General features: G+C 33.6%; 35 non-coding genes across 35 annotated transcripts; all 35 read left to right on the plus strand.

Moving 5' to 3' along the window:
* The first annotated feature begins 247 nt into the window (after positions 1–247).
* Positions 248–357, plus strand: trnal-caa (transfer RNA leucine (anticodon CAA)). Its single transcript has 2 exons — positions 248–285; positions 312–357. It is a non-coding gene; the product is annotated as a tRNA-Leu (tRNA).
* A 247-nt stretch (positions 358–604) lies between these two features.
* On the plus strand, positions 605–714 carry trnal-caa (transfer RNA leucine (anticodon CAA)). The gene is made up of 2 exons: positions 605–642; positions 669–714. It is a non-coding gene; the product is annotated as a tRNA-Leu (tRNA).
* Positions 715–961: 247 nt separating this feature from the next.
* Positions 962–1,071, plus strand: trnal-caa (transfer RNA leucine (anticodon CAA)). Its single transcript has 2 exons — positions 962–999; positions 1,026–1,071. It is a non-coding gene; the product is annotated as a tRNA-Leu (tRNA).
* A 244-nt stretch (positions 1,072–1,315) lies between these two features.
* trnal-caa (transfer RNA leucine (anticodon CAA)) lies at positions 1,316–1,425 on the plus strand. Its single transcript has 2 exons — positions 1,316–1,353; positions 1,380–1,425. It is a non-coding gene; the product is annotated as a tRNA-Leu (tRNA).
* Positions 1,426–1,676: 251 nt separating this feature from the next.
* Positions 1,677–1,786, plus strand: trnal-caa (transfer RNA leucine (anticodon CAA)). The gene is made up of 2 exons: positions 1,677–1,714; positions 1,741–1,786. It is a non-coding gene; the product is annotated as a tRNA-Leu (tRNA).
* Positions 1,787–2,033: 247 nt separating this feature from the next.
* trnal-caa (transfer RNA leucine (anticodon CAA)) lies at positions 2,034–2,143 on the plus strand. Its single transcript has 2 exons — positions 2,034–2,071; positions 2,109–2,143. It is a non-coding gene; the product is annotated as a tRNA-Leu (tRNA).
* A 248-nt stretch (positions 2,144–2,391) lies between these two features.
* On the plus strand, positions 2,392–2,501 carry trnal-caa (transfer RNA leucine (anticodon CAA)). The gene is made up of 2 exons: positions 2,392–2,429; positions 2,456–2,501. It is a non-coding gene; the product is annotated as a tRNA-Leu (tRNA).
* Positions 2,502–2,746: 245 nt separating this feature from the next.
* On the plus strand, positions 2,747–2,856 carry trnal-caa (transfer RNA leucine (anticodon CAA)). Its single transcript has 2 exons — positions 2,747–2,784; positions 2,811–2,856. It is a non-coding gene; the product is annotated as a tRNA-Leu (tRNA).
* A 250-nt stretch (positions 2,857–3,106) lies between these two features.
* Positions 3,107–3,216, plus strand: trnal-caa (transfer RNA leucine (anticodon CAA)). The gene is made up of 2 exons: positions 3,107–3,144; positions 3,171–3,216. It is a non-coding gene; the product is annotated as a tRNA-Leu (tRNA).
* Positions 3,217–3,464: 248 nt separating this feature from the next.
* Positions 3,465–3,574, plus strand: trnal-caa (transfer RNA leucine (anticodon CAA)). Its single transcript has 2 exons — positions 3,465–3,502; positions 3,529–3,574. It is a non-coding gene; the product is annotated as a tRNA-Leu (tRNA).
* Positions 3,575–3,817: 243 nt separating this feature from the next.
* trnal-caa (transfer RNA leucine (anticodon CAA)) lies at positions 3,818–3,927 on the plus strand. Its single transcript has 2 exons — positions 3,818–3,855; positions 3,882–3,927. It is a non-coding gene; the product is annotated as a tRNA-Leu (tRNA).
* Positions 3,928–4,175: 248 nt separating this feature from the next.
* Positions 4,176–4,285, plus strand: trnal-caa (transfer RNA leucine (anticodon CAA)). The gene is made up of 2 exons: positions 4,176–4,213; positions 4,240–4,285. It is a non-coding gene; the product is annotated as a tRNA-Leu (tRNA).
* Positions 4,286–4,533: 248 nt separating this feature from the next.
* On the plus strand, positions 4,534–4,643 carry trnal-caa (transfer RNA leucine (anticodon CAA)). Its single transcript has 2 exons — positions 4,534–4,571; positions 4,598–4,643. It is a non-coding gene; the product is annotated as a tRNA-Leu (tRNA).
* Positions 4,644–5,246: 603 nt separating this feature from the next.
* trnal-caa (transfer RNA leucine (anticodon CAA)) lies at positions 5,247–5,356 on the plus strand. Its single transcript has 2 exons — positions 5,247–5,284; positions 5,311–5,356. It is a non-coding gene; the product is annotated as a tRNA-Leu (tRNA).
* A 247-nt stretch (positions 5,357–5,603) lies between these two features.
* On the plus strand, positions 5,604–5,713 carry trnal-caa (transfer RNA leucine (anticodon CAA)). Its single transcript has 2 exons — positions 5,604–5,641; positions 5,668–5,713. It is a non-coding gene; the product is annotated as a tRNA-Leu (tRNA).
* A 242-nt stretch (positions 5,714–5,955) lies between these two features.
* On the plus strand, positions 5,956–6,065 carry trnal-caa (transfer RNA leucine (anticodon CAA)). Its single transcript has 2 exons — positions 5,956–5,993; positions 6,020–6,065. It is a non-coding gene; the product is annotated as a tRNA-Leu (tRNA).
* Positions 6,066–6,315: 250 nt separating this feature from the next.
* Positions 6,316–6,425, plus strand: trnal-caa (transfer RNA leucine (anticodon CAA)). The gene is made up of 2 exons: positions 6,316–6,353; positions 6,380–6,425. It is a non-coding gene; the product is annotated as a tRNA-Leu (tRNA).
* A 248-nt stretch (positions 6,426–6,673) lies between these two features.
* Positions 6,674–6,783, plus strand: trnal-caa (transfer RNA leucine (anticodon CAA)). The gene is made up of 2 exons: positions 6,674–6,711; positions 6,738–6,783. It is a non-coding gene; the product is annotated as a tRNA-Leu (tRNA).
* Positions 6,784–7,033: 250 nt separating this feature from the next.
* trnal-caa (transfer RNA leucine (anticodon CAA)) lies at positions 7,034–7,143 on the plus strand. The gene is made up of 2 exons: positions 7,034–7,071; positions 7,098–7,143. It is a non-coding gene; the product is annotated as a tRNA-Leu (tRNA).
* Positions 7,144–7,389: 246 nt separating this feature from the next.
* trnal-caa (transfer RNA leucine (anticodon CAA)) lies at positions 7,390–7,499 on the plus strand. The gene is made up of 2 exons: positions 7,390–7,427; positions 7,454–7,499. It is a non-coding gene; the product is annotated as a tRNA-Leu (tRNA).
* Positions 7,500–7,741: 242 nt separating this feature from the next.
* Positions 7,742–7,851, plus strand: trnal-caa (transfer RNA leucine (anticodon CAA)). Its single transcript has 2 exons — positions 7,742–7,779; positions 7,806–7,851. It is a non-coding gene; the product is annotated as a tRNA-Leu (tRNA).
* Positions 7,852–8,099: 248 nt separating this feature from the next.
* Positions 8,100–8,209, plus strand: trnal-caa (transfer RNA leucine (anticodon CAA)). The gene is made up of 2 exons: positions 8,100–8,137; positions 8,164–8,209. It is a non-coding gene; the product is annotated as a tRNA-Leu (tRNA).
* Positions 8,210–8,460: 251 nt separating this feature from the next.
* Positions 8,461–8,570, plus strand: trnal-caa (transfer RNA leucine (anticodon CAA)). The gene is made up of 2 exons: positions 8,461–8,498; positions 8,525–8,570. It is a non-coding gene; the product is annotated as a tRNA-Leu (tRNA).
* Positions 8,571–8,817: 247 nt separating this feature from the next.
* trnal-caa (transfer RNA leucine (anticodon CAA)) lies at positions 8,818–8,927 on the plus strand. The gene is made up of 2 exons: positions 8,818–8,855; positions 8,882–8,927. It is a non-coding gene; the product is annotated as a tRNA-Leu (tRNA).
* A 242-nt stretch (positions 8,928–9,169) lies between these two features.
* trnal-caa (transfer RNA leucine (anticodon CAA)) lies at positions 9,170–9,279 on the plus strand. Its single transcript has 2 exons — positions 9,170–9,207; positions 9,234–9,279. It is a non-coding gene; the product is annotated as a tRNA-Leu (tRNA).
* Positions 9,280–9,521: 242 nt separating this feature from the next.
* trnal-caa (transfer RNA leucine (anticodon CAA)) lies at positions 9,522–9,631 on the plus strand. Its single transcript has 2 exons — positions 9,522–9,559; positions 9,586–9,631. It is a non-coding gene; the product is annotated as a tRNA-Leu (tRNA).
* A 243-nt stretch (positions 9,632–9,874) lies between these two features.
* trnal-caa (transfer RNA leucine (anticodon CAA)) lies at positions 9,875–9,984 on the plus strand. The gene is made up of 2 exons: positions 9,875–9,912; positions 9,939–9,984. It is a non-coding gene; the product is annotated as a tRNA-Leu (tRNA).
* Positions 9,985–10,231: 247 nt separating this feature from the next.
* Positions 10,232–10,341, plus strand: trnal-caa (transfer RNA leucine (anticodon CAA)). Its single transcript has 2 exons — positions 10,232–10,269; positions 10,296–10,341. It is a non-coding gene; the product is annotated as a tRNA-Leu (tRNA).
* A 248-nt stretch (positions 10,342–10,589) lies between these two features.
* Positions 10,590–10,699, plus strand: trnal-caa (transfer RNA leucine (anticodon CAA)). The gene is made up of 2 exons: positions 10,590–10,627; positions 10,654–10,699. It is a non-coding gene; the product is annotated as a tRNA-Leu (tRNA).
* A 605-nt stretch (positions 10,700–11,304) lies between these two features.
* Positions 11,305–11,414, plus strand: trnal-caa (transfer RNA leucine (anticodon CAA)). The gene is made up of 2 exons: positions 11,305–11,342; positions 11,369–11,414. It is a non-coding gene; the product is annotated as a tRNA-Leu (tRNA).
* Positions 11,415–11,664: 250 nt separating this feature from the next.
* Positions 11,665–11,774, plus strand: trnal-caa (transfer RNA leucine (anticodon CAA)). The gene is made up of 2 exons: positions 11,665–11,702; positions 11,729–11,774. It is a non-coding gene; the product is annotated as a tRNA-Leu (tRNA).
* A 245-nt stretch (positions 11,775–12,019) lies between these two features.
* On the plus strand, positions 12,020–12,129 carry trnal-caa (transfer RNA leucine (anticodon CAA)). Its single transcript has 2 exons — positions 12,020–12,057; positions 12,084–12,129. It is a non-coding gene; the product is annotated as a tRNA-Leu (tRNA).
* Positions 12,130–12,371: 242 nt separating this feature from the next.
* Positions 12,372–12,481, plus strand: trnal-caa (transfer RNA leucine (anticodon CAA)). The gene is made up of 2 exons: positions 12,372–12,409; positions 12,436–12,481. It is a non-coding gene; the product is annotated as a tRNA-Leu (tRNA).
* A 248-nt stretch (positions 12,482–12,729) lies between these two features.
* On the plus strand, positions 12,730–12,839 carry trnal-caa (transfer RNA leucine (anticodon CAA)). Its single transcript has 2 exons — positions 12,730–12,767; positions 12,794–12,839. It is a non-coding gene; the product is annotated as a tRNA-Leu (tRNA).
* A 250-nt stretch (positions 12,840–13,089) lies between these two features.
* On the plus strand, positions 13,090–13,199 carry trnal-caa (transfer RNA leucine (anticodon CAA)). Its single transcript has 2 exons — positions 13,090–13,127; positions 13,154–13,199. It is a non-coding gene; the product is annotated as a tRNA-Leu (tRNA).
* The last annotated feature ends 24 nt before the right edge of the window (positions 13,200–13,223 follow it).

Here is a 13,223-nt window from a genome sequence, read left to right on the forward strand (position 1 = left end):
TTATATTGGTCAGTTCAGATTCAAAATAGTATATTAACTACACTTGGTTAGCTATGACATAATGAAATCATATCATTCAAACAAGCTAACAATTCATCTGAATTCAGTTTTTATTTTACTTAGCTGTGTTGACTTAATTATTTAAAATTAATTAAAAAACATGTTAACAATTAGCAATTATTGTATTCAATAAAAATGTAGCTATACTTGCAGACTTCTTTCAACAAGCTACTTGTGAAGCAGCAATGTCAGGATGGCCGAGTGGTCAAAGGCGCCAGACTCAAGGTGTAAACCTTCCATATGTATGTGACTTCTGGTCTCCAGTTGGAGGCGTGGGTTCAAATCCCACTTCTGACATTATATTGGTCAGTTCAGATTCAAAATAGTATATTCACTACACTTGGTTATCTATGACAAAATGAAATCATATCATTCAAACAAGCTAACATTTCATCTCAATTCACTTTTTATTTTAGTAGGATTTTTTGACCAAATTTATTTTTTTATACTGAAAAAATGTTAACATTTAGCAATTATTGTATTCATTAAAAAATTGTATGATACCACCAGACTACCTTCAACAAGCTCATAAACAAGCAGCAATGTCAGGATGGCCGAGTGGTATAAGGCGCCAGACTCAAGGTATAAACCTTCCATATGTATGGGACTTCTGGTCTCCATTTGGAGGCGTGGGTTCAAATCCCACTTCTGACATTATATTGGTCAGTTCAGATTCAAAATAGTATATTAACTACACTTGGTTAGCTATGACATAATGAAATCATATCATTCAAACAAGCTAACATTTCATCTTAATTCACTTTTTATTTTAGTAGGATTTTTTGACCAAATTAATTTTTTTATACTGAAAACTTGTTAACATTTAGCAATTATTGTATTCATTAAAAATTTGTATGATACCACCAGACTACCTTCAACAAGCTCATAAACAAGCAGCAATGTCAGGATGGCCGAGTGGTCTAAGGCGCCAGACTCAAGGTATAAACCTTCCATATGTATGGGACTTCTGGTCTCCAGTTCGAGGCGTGGGTTCAAATCCCACTTCTGACATTATATTGTTCAGATTCAAAATAATATATTCACTACACTTGGTTAGCTATGACAAAATGACATTATATAATTCAAACAAGCTAACATTTCATCGGAATTCTGTTTTTATTTTACTTAGCTGTGTTGACCTAATTATATCTAATTCATTTTAAAAAAAAATTACATTTAGCAATTATTGTAATCAGTTAAAAAATGTAGCTATACTTGCAGACTACTTTCAACAAGCTACTTAGCAAGCAGCAACGTCAGGATGGCCGAGTGGTCTAAGGCGCCAGACTCAAGGTATAAACCTTCCATATGTATGGGACTTCTGGTCTCCAGTTGGAGGCGTGGGTTCAAATCCCACTTCTGACACTCTTTTGGTCAGTTCAGATTCAAAATAGTATATTCACTACACTTGGTTAGCTATGACAAAATGACATCATATAATTCAAACAAGCTAACAATTCATCTGAATTCAGTTTTTATTTAATTTAGCTGTGTTGACTTAAATATTTAAAATTAATTAAAAAGATGTTAACATTTAGCAATTATAGTATTCAATTTAAAAAAAATGTAGGTATACTTACAGACTTCTTTCAACAAGGTACTTTTAAAGCAGCAATGTCAGGATGGCCGAGTGGTCTAAGGTGCCAGACTCAAGGAATAAACCTTCCATATGTATGGGACTTCTGGTCTCCAGTTGGAGGCGTGGGTTCAAATCCCACTTCTGACATTATATTGGTCAGTTCAGATTCAAAATAGTATATTAACTACACTTGGTTAGCTATGACAAAATGAAATCATATAATTCAAACAAGCTAACATTTCATCTCAATTCACTTTTTATTTTAGTAGGATTTTTTGACCAAAAATATTTTTTTATACTGAAAAAATGTTAACATTTAGCAATTATTGTATTCATTAAAAAATTGTATGATACCACCAGACTACCTTCAACAAGCTCATAAACAAGCAGCAATGTCAGGATGGCCGAGTGGTATAAGGCGCCAGACTCAAGGTATAAACCTTCCATATGTATGGGACTTCAGTTCTCCATTTGGAGGCGTGGGTTCAAATCCCACTTCTGACATTATATTGGTCAGTACAGATTCAAAATAGTATATTCACTACACTTGGTTAGCTATGACAAAATGACATCATATAATTCAAACAAGCTAACAATTCATCTGAATTAACTTTTTATTTTACTTAGCTGTGTTGACTTAATTATTTCTAATTAATTAAAAAAAATGTTAACATTTAGCAATTATTGTATTCAATAAAAAATGAAGCTATACTTGCAGACTACTTTCAACAAGCTACTGACCAAGCAGCAATGTCAGGATGGCCGAGTGGTCTAAGGCGCCAGACTCAAGGTATAAACCTTCCATATCTATGGGACTTCTGGTCTCCAGTTGGAGGCGTGGGTTCAAATCCCACTTCTGACATTATACTGGTCAGTTCAGATTCAAAATAGTATATTAACTACACTTGGTTAGCTATGACAAAATGACATCATATAATTCAAACAAGCTAACAATTCATTTGAATTCAGTTTTTATTTTACTTAGATGTGTTGACTTAAATATTTCTAATTCATTTAAAAAATGTTAACATTTAGCAATTATTGTATTCAATAAAATGTTGCTATACTTGCAGACTACTTTCAACAAGCTACTTAGCAAGCAGCAACGTCAGGATGGCCGAGTGGTCTAAGGCGCCAGACTCAAGGTATAAACCTTCCATATCTATGGGACTTCTGGTCTTCAGTTGGAGGCGTGGGTTCAAATCCCACTTCTGACACTCTTTTGGTCAGTTCAGATTCAAAATAGTATATTCACTACACTTGGTTATCTATGACAAAATGACATCATATAATTCAAACAAGCTAACATTTCATCGGAATTCAGTTTTTATTTTACTTAGCTGTGTTGACCTAAATATTTCTAATACATTTAAAAAAAGAAATTACATTTAGCTATTATTGTAATCAGTTAAAAAATGTAGCTATACTTGCAGACTACTTTCAATAAGCTACTTACCAAGCAGCAATGTCAGGATGGCCGAGTGGTCTAAGGCGCCAGACTCAAGGAATAAACCTTCCATATGTATGGGACTTCTGGTCTCCAGTTGGAGGCGTGGGTTCAAATCCCACTTCTGACATTATATTGGTCAGTTCAGATTCAAAATAGTATATTAACTACACTTGGTTAGCTATGACATAATGAAATCATATCATTCAAACAAGCTAACATTTCATCTTAATTCACTTTTTATTTTAGTAGGATTTTTTGACCAAATTAATTTTTTTATACTGAAAACTTTTTTAACATTTAGCAATTATTGTATTCATTAAAAAATTGTATGATACCACCAGACTACCTTCAACAAGCTCATAAACAAGCAGCAATGTCAGGATGGCCGAGTGGTCTAAGGCGCCAGACTCAAGGTATAAACCTTCCATATGTATGGGACTTCTGGTCTCCAGTTGGAGGCGTGGGTTCAAATCCCACTTCTGACATTATATTGTTCAGATTCAAAATAATATATTCACTACACTTGGTTAGCTATGACAAAATGACATCATATAATTCAAACAAGCTAACATTTCATCAGGAATTCAGTTTTTATTTTACTTAGCTGTGTTGACCTAATTATTTCTAATTCATTTAAAAAAATGTTAACAATTAGCAATTATTGTATTCAATAAAAATGTAGCTATATTTGCAGACTTCTTTCAACAAGCTAATTGTCAAGCAGCAATGTCAGGATGGCCGAGTGGTCTAAGGCGCCAGACTCAAGGTATAAACCTTCCATATCTATGGGACTTCTGGTCTCCAGTTGGAGGCGTGGGTTCAAATCCCACTTCTGACACTCTTTTGGTCAGTTCAGATTCAAAATAGTATATTCACTACACTTGGTTATCTATGACAAAATGACATCATATAATTCAAACAAGCTAATATTTCATCTGAATTCAGTTTTTATTTTATTTAGCTGTGTTGACTTAAATATTTAAAATTAAGTAAAGATGTTAACATTTATCAATTATAGTACTCAATTTAAAAAAATGTAGCTATACTTACAGACTTCTTTCAACAAGCTACTTGTAAAGCAGCAATGTCGGGATGGCCGAGTGGTCTAAAGCGCCAGACTCAAGGTATAAACCTTCCATATGTATGGGACTTCTGGTCTCCAGTTGGAGGCGTGGGTTCAAATCCCACTTCTGACACCCTTTTGGTCAGTTCAGATTCAAAATAGTATATTCACTACACTTGGTTAGCTATGACAAAATGACATCATATAATTCAAACAAGCTAACAATTCATCTGAATTAACTTTTTATTTTATTTAGCTGTGTTGACTTAAATATTTAAAATTAATTATAAAAATTTTTAACATTTAGCAATTATTTTATTCAATAAAAAATGAAGCTATACTTGCAGACTACTTTCAACAAGCTACTTAGCAAGCAGCAACATCAGGATGGCCGAGTGGTCTAAGGCGCCAGACTCAAGGTATAAACCTTCCATATGTATGGGACTTCTGGTCTCCAGTTGGAGGCGTGGGTTCAAATCCCACTTCTGACATTATATTGGTCAGTTCAGATTCAAAATAGTATATTCACTACACTTGATTAGCTATGACAAAATGACATCATATAATTCAAACAAGCTAACATTTCATCGGAATTCAGTTTTTATTTTACTTAGCTGTGTTGACCTAATTATTTCTAATACATTAAAAAAAAAAATTACATTTAGCTATTATTGTAATCAGTTAAAAAATGTAGCTATACTTGCAGACTACTTTCAACAAGCTACTTAGCAAGCAGCACAGCAGGATGGCCGAGTGGTCTAAGGCGCCAGACTCAAGGTATAAACCTTCCATATGTATGGGACTTCTGGTCTCCAGTTGGAGGCGTGGGTTCAAATCCCACTTCTGACATTATATTGTTCAGATTCAAAATAGTATATTCACTACACTTGGTTATCTATGACAAAATGACATCATATAATTCAAACAAGCTAACAATTTATCTGAATTCAGTTTTATTTTATTTAGCTGTGTTGACTTAAATATTTAAAATTAATTTAAAAGATGTTAACATTTATCAATTATAGTATTCAATTAAAAAAAAATGTAGCTATACTTACAGACTTCTTTCAACAAGCTACTTGTAAAGCAGCAATGTCAGGATGGCCGAGTGGTCTAAGGCGCCAGACTCAAGGTATAAACCTTCCATATGTATGGGACTTCTGGTCTCCAGTTGGAGGCGTGGGTTCAAATCCCACTTCTGACATTATATTGGTCAGTTCAGATTCAAAATAGTATATTAACTACACTTGGTTAGCTATGACATAATGAAATCATATCATTCAAACAAGCTAACATTTCATCTTAATTCACTTTTTATTTTAGTAGGATTTTTTGACCAAATTTATTTTTTTATACTGAAAACTTGTTAACATTTAGCAATTATTGTATTCATTAAAAAATTGTATGATACCACCAGACTACCTTCAACAAGCTCATAAACAAGCAGCAATGTCAGGATGGCCGAGTGGTCTAAGGCGCCAGACTCAAGGTATAAACCTTCCATATGTATGGGACTTCTGGTCTCCAGTTGGAGGCGTGGGTTCAAATCCCACTTCTGACATTATATTGTTCAGATTCAAAATAATATATTCACTACACTTGGTTAGCTATGACAAAATGACATCATATAATTCAAACAAGCTAACATTTAATCGGAATTCAGTTTTTATTTTACTTAGCTGTGTTGACCTAATTATTTCTAATTCATTTAAAAAAATGTTAACAATTAGCAATTATTGTATTCAATAAAAATGTAGCTATACTTGCAGACTTCTTTCAACAAGCTAATTGTCAAGCAGCAATGTCAGGATGGCCGAGTGGTCTAAGGCGCCAGACTCAAGGTATAAACCTTCCATATCTATGGGACTTCTGGTCTCCAGTTGGAGGCGTGGGTTCAAATCCCACTTCTGACACTCTTTTGGTCAGTTCAGATTCAAAATAGTATATTCACTACACTTGGTTATCTATGACAAAATGACATCATATAATTCAAACAAGCTAATATTTCATCTGAATTCAGTTTTTATTTTATTTAGCTGTGTTGACTTAAATATTTAAAATTAATTAAAAAGATGTTAACATTTAGCAATTATAGTACTCAATTTAAAAAAATGTAGCTATACTTACAGACTTCTTTCAACAAGGTACTTGTAAAGCAGCAATGTCGGGATGGCCGAGTGGTCTAAAGCGCCAGACTCAAGGTATAAACCTTCCATATGTATGGGACTTCTGGTCTCCAGTTGGAGGCGTGGGTTCAAATCCCACTTCTGACACTCTTTTGGTCAGTTCAGATTCAAAATAGTATATTCACTACACTTGGTTAGCTATGACAAAATGACATCATATAATTCAAACAAGCTAACAATTCATCTGAATTAACTTTTTATTTTATTTAGCTGTGTTGACTTAAATATTTAAAATTAATTATAAATTTTTTTAACATTTAGCAACTATTGTATTCAATAAAAAATGAAGCTATACTTGCAGACTACTTTCAACAAGCTACTTACCAAGCAGCAATGTCAGGATGGCCGAGTGGTCTAAGGCGCCAGACTCAAGGTATAAACCTTCCATATGTATGGGACTTCTGGTCTCCAGTTGGAGGCGTGGGTTCAAATCCCACTTCTGACACTCTTTTGGTCAGTTCAGATTCAAAATAGTATATTCACTACACTTGGTTATCTATGACAAAATGACATCATATAATTCAAACAAGCTAACAATTCATCTGAATTCAGTTTTTATTTTACTTAGCTGTGTTGACTTAATTATTTAAAATTAATTAAAAAAAATGTTAACAATTAGCAATTATTGTATTCAATAAAAAAAATGTAGCTATACTTGCAGACTACTTTCAACAAGCTACTTAACAAGCAGCAATGTCAGGATGGCCGAGTGGTCTAAGGCGCCAGACTCAAGGTATAAACCTTCCATATGTATGGGACTTCTGGTCTCCAGTTGGAGTCGTGGGTTCAAATCCCACTTCTGACATTATATTGTTCAGATTCAAAATAGTATATTCACTACACTTGGTTATCTATGACAAAATGACATCATATAATTCAAACAAGCTAACAATTCATCTGAATTCAGTTTTTATTTTACTTAGCTGTGTTGACTTAATTATTTAAAATTAATTTTAAAAAATGTTAACAATTAGCAATTATTGTATTCAATAAAAAAAAATGTAGCTATACTTGCAGACTACTTTCAACAAGCTACTTACCAAGCACCAATGTCAGGATGGCCGAGTGGTCTAAGGCGCCAGACTCAAGGTATAAACCTTCCATATGTATGGGACTTCTGGTCTCCAGTTGGAGGCGTGGGTTCAAATCCCACATCTGACATTATATTGTTCAGATTCAAAATAATATATTCACTACACTTGGTTAGCTATGACAAAATGACATCATATAATTCAAACAAGCTAACATTAAATCGGAATTCAGTTTTTATTTTACTTAGCTGTGTTGACCTAATTATTTCTAATTCATTTAAAAAAATGTTAACAATTAGCAATTATTGTATTCAATAAAAATGTAGCTATACTTGCAGACTTCTTTCAACAAGCTAATTGTCAAGCAGCAATGTCAGGATGGCCGAGTGGTCTAAGGCGCCAGACTCAAGGTATAAACCTTCCATATCTATGGGACTTCTGGTCTCCAGTTGGAGGCGTGGGTTCAAATCCCACTTCTGACACTCTTTTGGTCAGTTCAGATTCAAAATAGTATATTCACTACACTTGGTTATCTATGACAAAATGACATCATATAATTCAAACAAGCTAATATTTCATCTGAATTCAGTTTTTATTTTATTTAGCTGTGTTGACTTAAATATTTAAAATTAAGTAAAGATGTTAACATTTAGCAATTATAGTACTCAATTTAAAAAAATGTAGCTATACTTACAGACTTCTTTCAACAAGCTACTTGTAAAGCAGCAATGTCGGGATGGCCGAGTGGTCTAAAGCGCCAGACTCAAGGTATAAACCTTCCATATGTATGGGACTTCTGGTCTCCAGTTGGAGGCGTGGGTTCAAATCCCACTTCTGACACCCTTTTGGTCAGTTCAGATTCAAAATAGTATATTCACTACACTTGGTTATCTATGACAAAATGACATCATATAATTCAAACAAGCTAACAATTCATCTGAATTCAGTTTTTATTTTACTTAGCTGTGTTGACTTAATTATTTAAAATTAATTTAAAAAAATGTTAACAATTAGCAATTATTGTATTCAATAAAAAAAAATGTAGCTATACTTGCAGACTACTTTCAACAAGCTACTTACCAAGCACCAATGTCAGGATGGCCGAGTGGTCTAAGGCGCCAGACTCAAGGTATAAACCTTCCATATCTATGGGACTTCTGGTCTCCAGTTGGAGGCGTGGGTTCAAATCCCACTTCTGACACTCTTTTGGTCGGTTCAGATTCAAAATAGTATATTCACTACACTTGGTTATCTATGACAAAATGACATCATATAATTCAAACAAGCTAACAATTCATCTGAATTCAGTTTTTATTTTACTTAGCTGTGTTGACTTAATTATTTAAAATTAATTTAAAAAAATGTTAACAATTAGCAATTATTGTATTCAATAAAAATGTAGCTATACTTCCAGACTTCTTTCAACAAGCTAATTGTCAAGCAGCAATGTCAGGATGGCCGAGTGGTCTAAGGCGCCAGACTCAAAGTATAAACCTTCCATATGTATGGGACTTCTGGTCTCCTGTTGGAGGCGTGGTTTCAAATCCCACTTCTGACATTATATTGTTCAGATTCAAAATAGTATATTCACTACACTTGGTTAGCTATGACAAAATGAAATCATATCCTTCAAACAAGCTAACTTTTCATCTCAATTCACTTTTTATTTTAGTAGTATTTTTTGACCAAATTTATTTTTTTATACTGAAAAAATGTTAACATTTAGCAATTATTGTATTCATTAAAAAATTGTATGATACCACCAGACTACCTTCAACAAGCTCATAAACAAGCAGCAATGTCAGGATGGCCGAGTGGTCTAAGGCGCCAGACTCAAGGTATAAACCTTCCATATGTATGGGACTTCTGGTCTCCAGTTGGAGGCGTGGGTTCAAATCCCACTACTGACATTATATTGTTCAGATTCAAAATAGTATATTCACTACACTTGGTTAGCTATGACAAAATGAAATCATATCATTCAAACAAGCTAACTTTTCATCTCAATTCACTTTTTATTTTAGTAGTATTTTTTGACCAAATTTATTTTTTTATACTGAAAAAATGTTAACATTTAGCAATTATTGTATTCATTAAAAAATTGTATGATACCACCAGACTACCTTCAACAAGCTCATAAACAAGCAGCAATGTCAGGATGGCCGAGTGGTCTAAGGCGCCAGACTCAAGGTATAAACCTTCCATATGTAAGGGACTTCTGGTCTCCAGTTGGAGGCGTGGGTTCAAATCCCACTTCTGACATTATATTGTTCAGATTCAAAATAGTATATTCACTACACTTGGTTAGCTATGACAAAATGACATCAGATAATTTAAACAAGCTAATATTTCATCTGAATTCAGTTTTTATTTTACTTAACTATGTTGACCTAAATATTTCTAATTCATTTAAAAAAAAATTATATTTAGCAATTATTGTATTCAGTTAAAAAATGTAGCTATACTTGCAGACTACTATCAATAAGCTACTTACCAAGCAGCAATGTCAGGATGGCCGAGTGGTCTAAGGCGCCAGACTCAAGGAATAAACCTTCCATATGTATGGGACTTCTGGTCTCCAGTTGGAGGCGTGGGTTCAAATCCCACTTCTGACATTATATTGGTCAGTTCAGATTCAAAATAGTATATTAACTACACTTGGTTAGCTATGACAAAATGACATCATATAATTCAAACAAGCTAACAATTCACCTGAATTCAGTTTTTATTTTACTTAGCTGTGTTGACTTAATTTTTTTTAATTAATTTAAAAAAAAGTTAACAATTAGCAATTATTGTATTCAATAAAAATGTAGCTATACTTGAAGACTTCTTTCAACAAGCTAATTGTCAAGCACCAATGTCAGGATGGCCGAGTGGTCTAAGGCGCCAGACTCAAGGTATAAACCTTCCATATCTATGGGACTTCTGGTCTCCAGTTGGAGGTGTGGGTTCAAATCCCACTTCTGACATTATATTGGTCAGTTCAGATTCAAAATAGTATATTAACTACACTTGGTTAGCTATGACAAAATGACATCATATAATTCAAACAAGCTAACAATTCATTTGAATTAACTTTTTATTTTATTTAGCTGTGTTGACTTAAATATTTAAAATTAATTATAAATTTTTTTAACATTTAGCAATTATTGTATTCAATAAAAAATGAAGCTATACTTGCAGACTACTTTCAACAAGCTACTTAGCAAGCAGCAACGTCAGGATGGCCGAGTGGTCTAAGGCGCCAGACTCAAGGTATAAACCTTCCATATCTATGGGACTTCTGGTCTCCAGTTGGAGGCGTGGGTTCAAATCCCACTTCTGACATTATATTGGTCAGTTCAGATTCAAAATAGTATATTCACTACACTTGATTAGCTATGACAAAATGACATCATATAATTCAAACAAGCTAACATTTCATCGGAATTCAGTTTTTATTTTACTTAGCTGTGTTGACCTAATTATTTCTAATACATTAAAAAAAAAAATTACATTTAGCTATTATTGTAATCAGTTAAAAAATGTAGCTATACTTGCAGACTACTTTCAACAAGCTACTTAGCAAGCAGCACAGCAGGATGGCCGAGTGGTCTAAGGCGCCAGACTCAAGGTATAAACCTTCCATATGTATGGGACTTCTGGTCTCCAGTTGGAGGCGTGGGTTCAAATCCCACTTCTGACATTATATTGGTCAGTTCAGATTCAAAATAGTATATTAACTACACTTGGTTAGCTATGACATAATGAAATCATATCATTCAAACAAGCTAACATTTCATCTTAATTCACTTTTTATTTTAGTAGGATTTTTTGACCAAATTTATTTTTTTATACTGAAAACTTGTTAACATTTAGCAATTATTGTATTCATTAAAAAATTGTATGATACCACCAGACTACCTTCAACAAGCTCATAAACAAGCAGCAATGTCAGGATGGCCGAGTGGTCTAAGGCGCCAGACTCAAGGTATAAACCTTCCATATGTATGGGACTTCTGGTCTCCAATTGGAGGTGTGGGTTCAAATCCCACTTCTGACACCCTTTTGGTCAGTTCAGATTCAAAATAGTATATTCACTACACTTGGTTATCTATGACAAAATGACATCATATAATTCAAACAAGCTAACAATTCATCTGAATTCAGTTTTTATTTTACTTAGCTGTGTTGACTTAATTATTTAAAATTAATTTAAAAAAATGTTAACAATTAGCAATTATTGTATTCAATAAAAAAAATGTAGCTATACTTGCAGACTACTTTCAACAAGCTACTTACCAAGCACCAATGTCAGGATGGCCGAGTGGTCTAAGGCGCCAGACTCAAGGTATAAACCTTCCATATGTATGGGACTTCTGGTCTCCAGTTGGAGGCGTGGGTTCAAATCCCACTTCTGACATTATATTGGTCAGTTCAGATTCAAAATAGTATATTCACTACACTTGATTAGCTATGACAAAATGACATCATATAATTGAAACAAGCTAACATTTCATCGGAATTCAGTTTTTATTTTACTTAGATGTGTTGACTTAAATATTTCTAATTCATTTAAAAAATGTTAACATTTAGCAATTATTGTATTCAATAAAATGTTGCTATACTTGCAGACTACTTTCAACAAGCTACTTATCAAGCAGCAATGTCAGGATTGCCGAGTGGTCTAAGGCGCCAGACTCAAGGTATAAACCTTCCATATGTATGGGACTTCTGGTCTCCAGTTGGAGGCGTGGGTTCAAATCCCACTTCTGACATTATATTGTTCAGATTCAAAATAATATATTCACTACACTTGGTTAGCTATGACAAAATGACATCATATAATTCAAACAAGCTAACATTTCATCGGAATTCAGTTTTTATTTTACTTAGCTGTGTTGACCTAATTATTTCTAATTCATTTAAAAAAATGTTAACAATTAGCAATTATTGTATTCAATAAAAATGTAGCTATATTTGCAGACTTCTTTCAACAAGCTAATTGTCAAGCAGCAATGTCAGGATGGCCGAGTGGTCTAAGGCGCCAGACTCAAGGTATAAACCTTCCATATCTATGGGACTTCTGGTCTCCAGTTGGAGGCGTGGGTTCAAATCCCACTTCTGACACTCTTTTGGTCAGTTCAGATTCAAAATAGTATATTCACTACACTTGGTTATCTATGACAAAATGACATCATATAATTCAAACAAGCTAATATTTCATCTGAATTCAGTTTTTATTTTATTTAGCTGTGTTGACTTAAATATTTAAAATTAAGTAAAGATGTTAACATTTAGCAATTATAGTACTCAATTTAAAAAAATGTAGCTATACTTACAGACTTCTTTCAACAAGCTACTTGTAAAGCAGCAATGTCGGGATGGCCGAGTGGTCTAAAGCGCCAGACTCAAGGTATAAACCTTCCATATGTATGGGACTTCTGGTCTCCAGTTGGAGGCGTGGGTTCAAATCCCACTTCTGACACCCTTTTGGTCAGTTCAGATTCAAAATAGTATATTCACTACACTTGGTTATCTATGACAAAATGACATCATATAATTCAAACAAGCTAACAATTCATCTGAATTCAGTTTTTATTTTACTTAGCTGTGTTGACTTAATTATTTAAAATTAATTTAAAAAAATGTTAACAATTAGCAATTATTGTATTCAATAAAAAAAATGTAGCTATACTTGCAGACTACTTTCAACAAGCTACTTACCAAGCACCAATGTCAGGATGGCCGAGTGGTCTAAGGCGCCAGACTCAAGGTATAAACCTTCCATATGTATGGGACTTCTGGTCTCCAGTTGGAGGCGTGGGTTCAAATCCCACTTCTGACATTATATTGGTCAGTTCAGATTTAA

This window comes from Callionymus lyra, chromosome 14, assembly GCF_982586985.1.
Source record: "Callionymus lyra chromosome 14, fCalLyr1.hap1.1, whole genome shotgun sequence".
Taxonomy (NCBI): domain Eukaryota; kingdom Metazoa; phylum Chordata; class Actinopteri; order Syngnathiformes; family Callionymidae; genus Callionymus; species Callionymus lyra.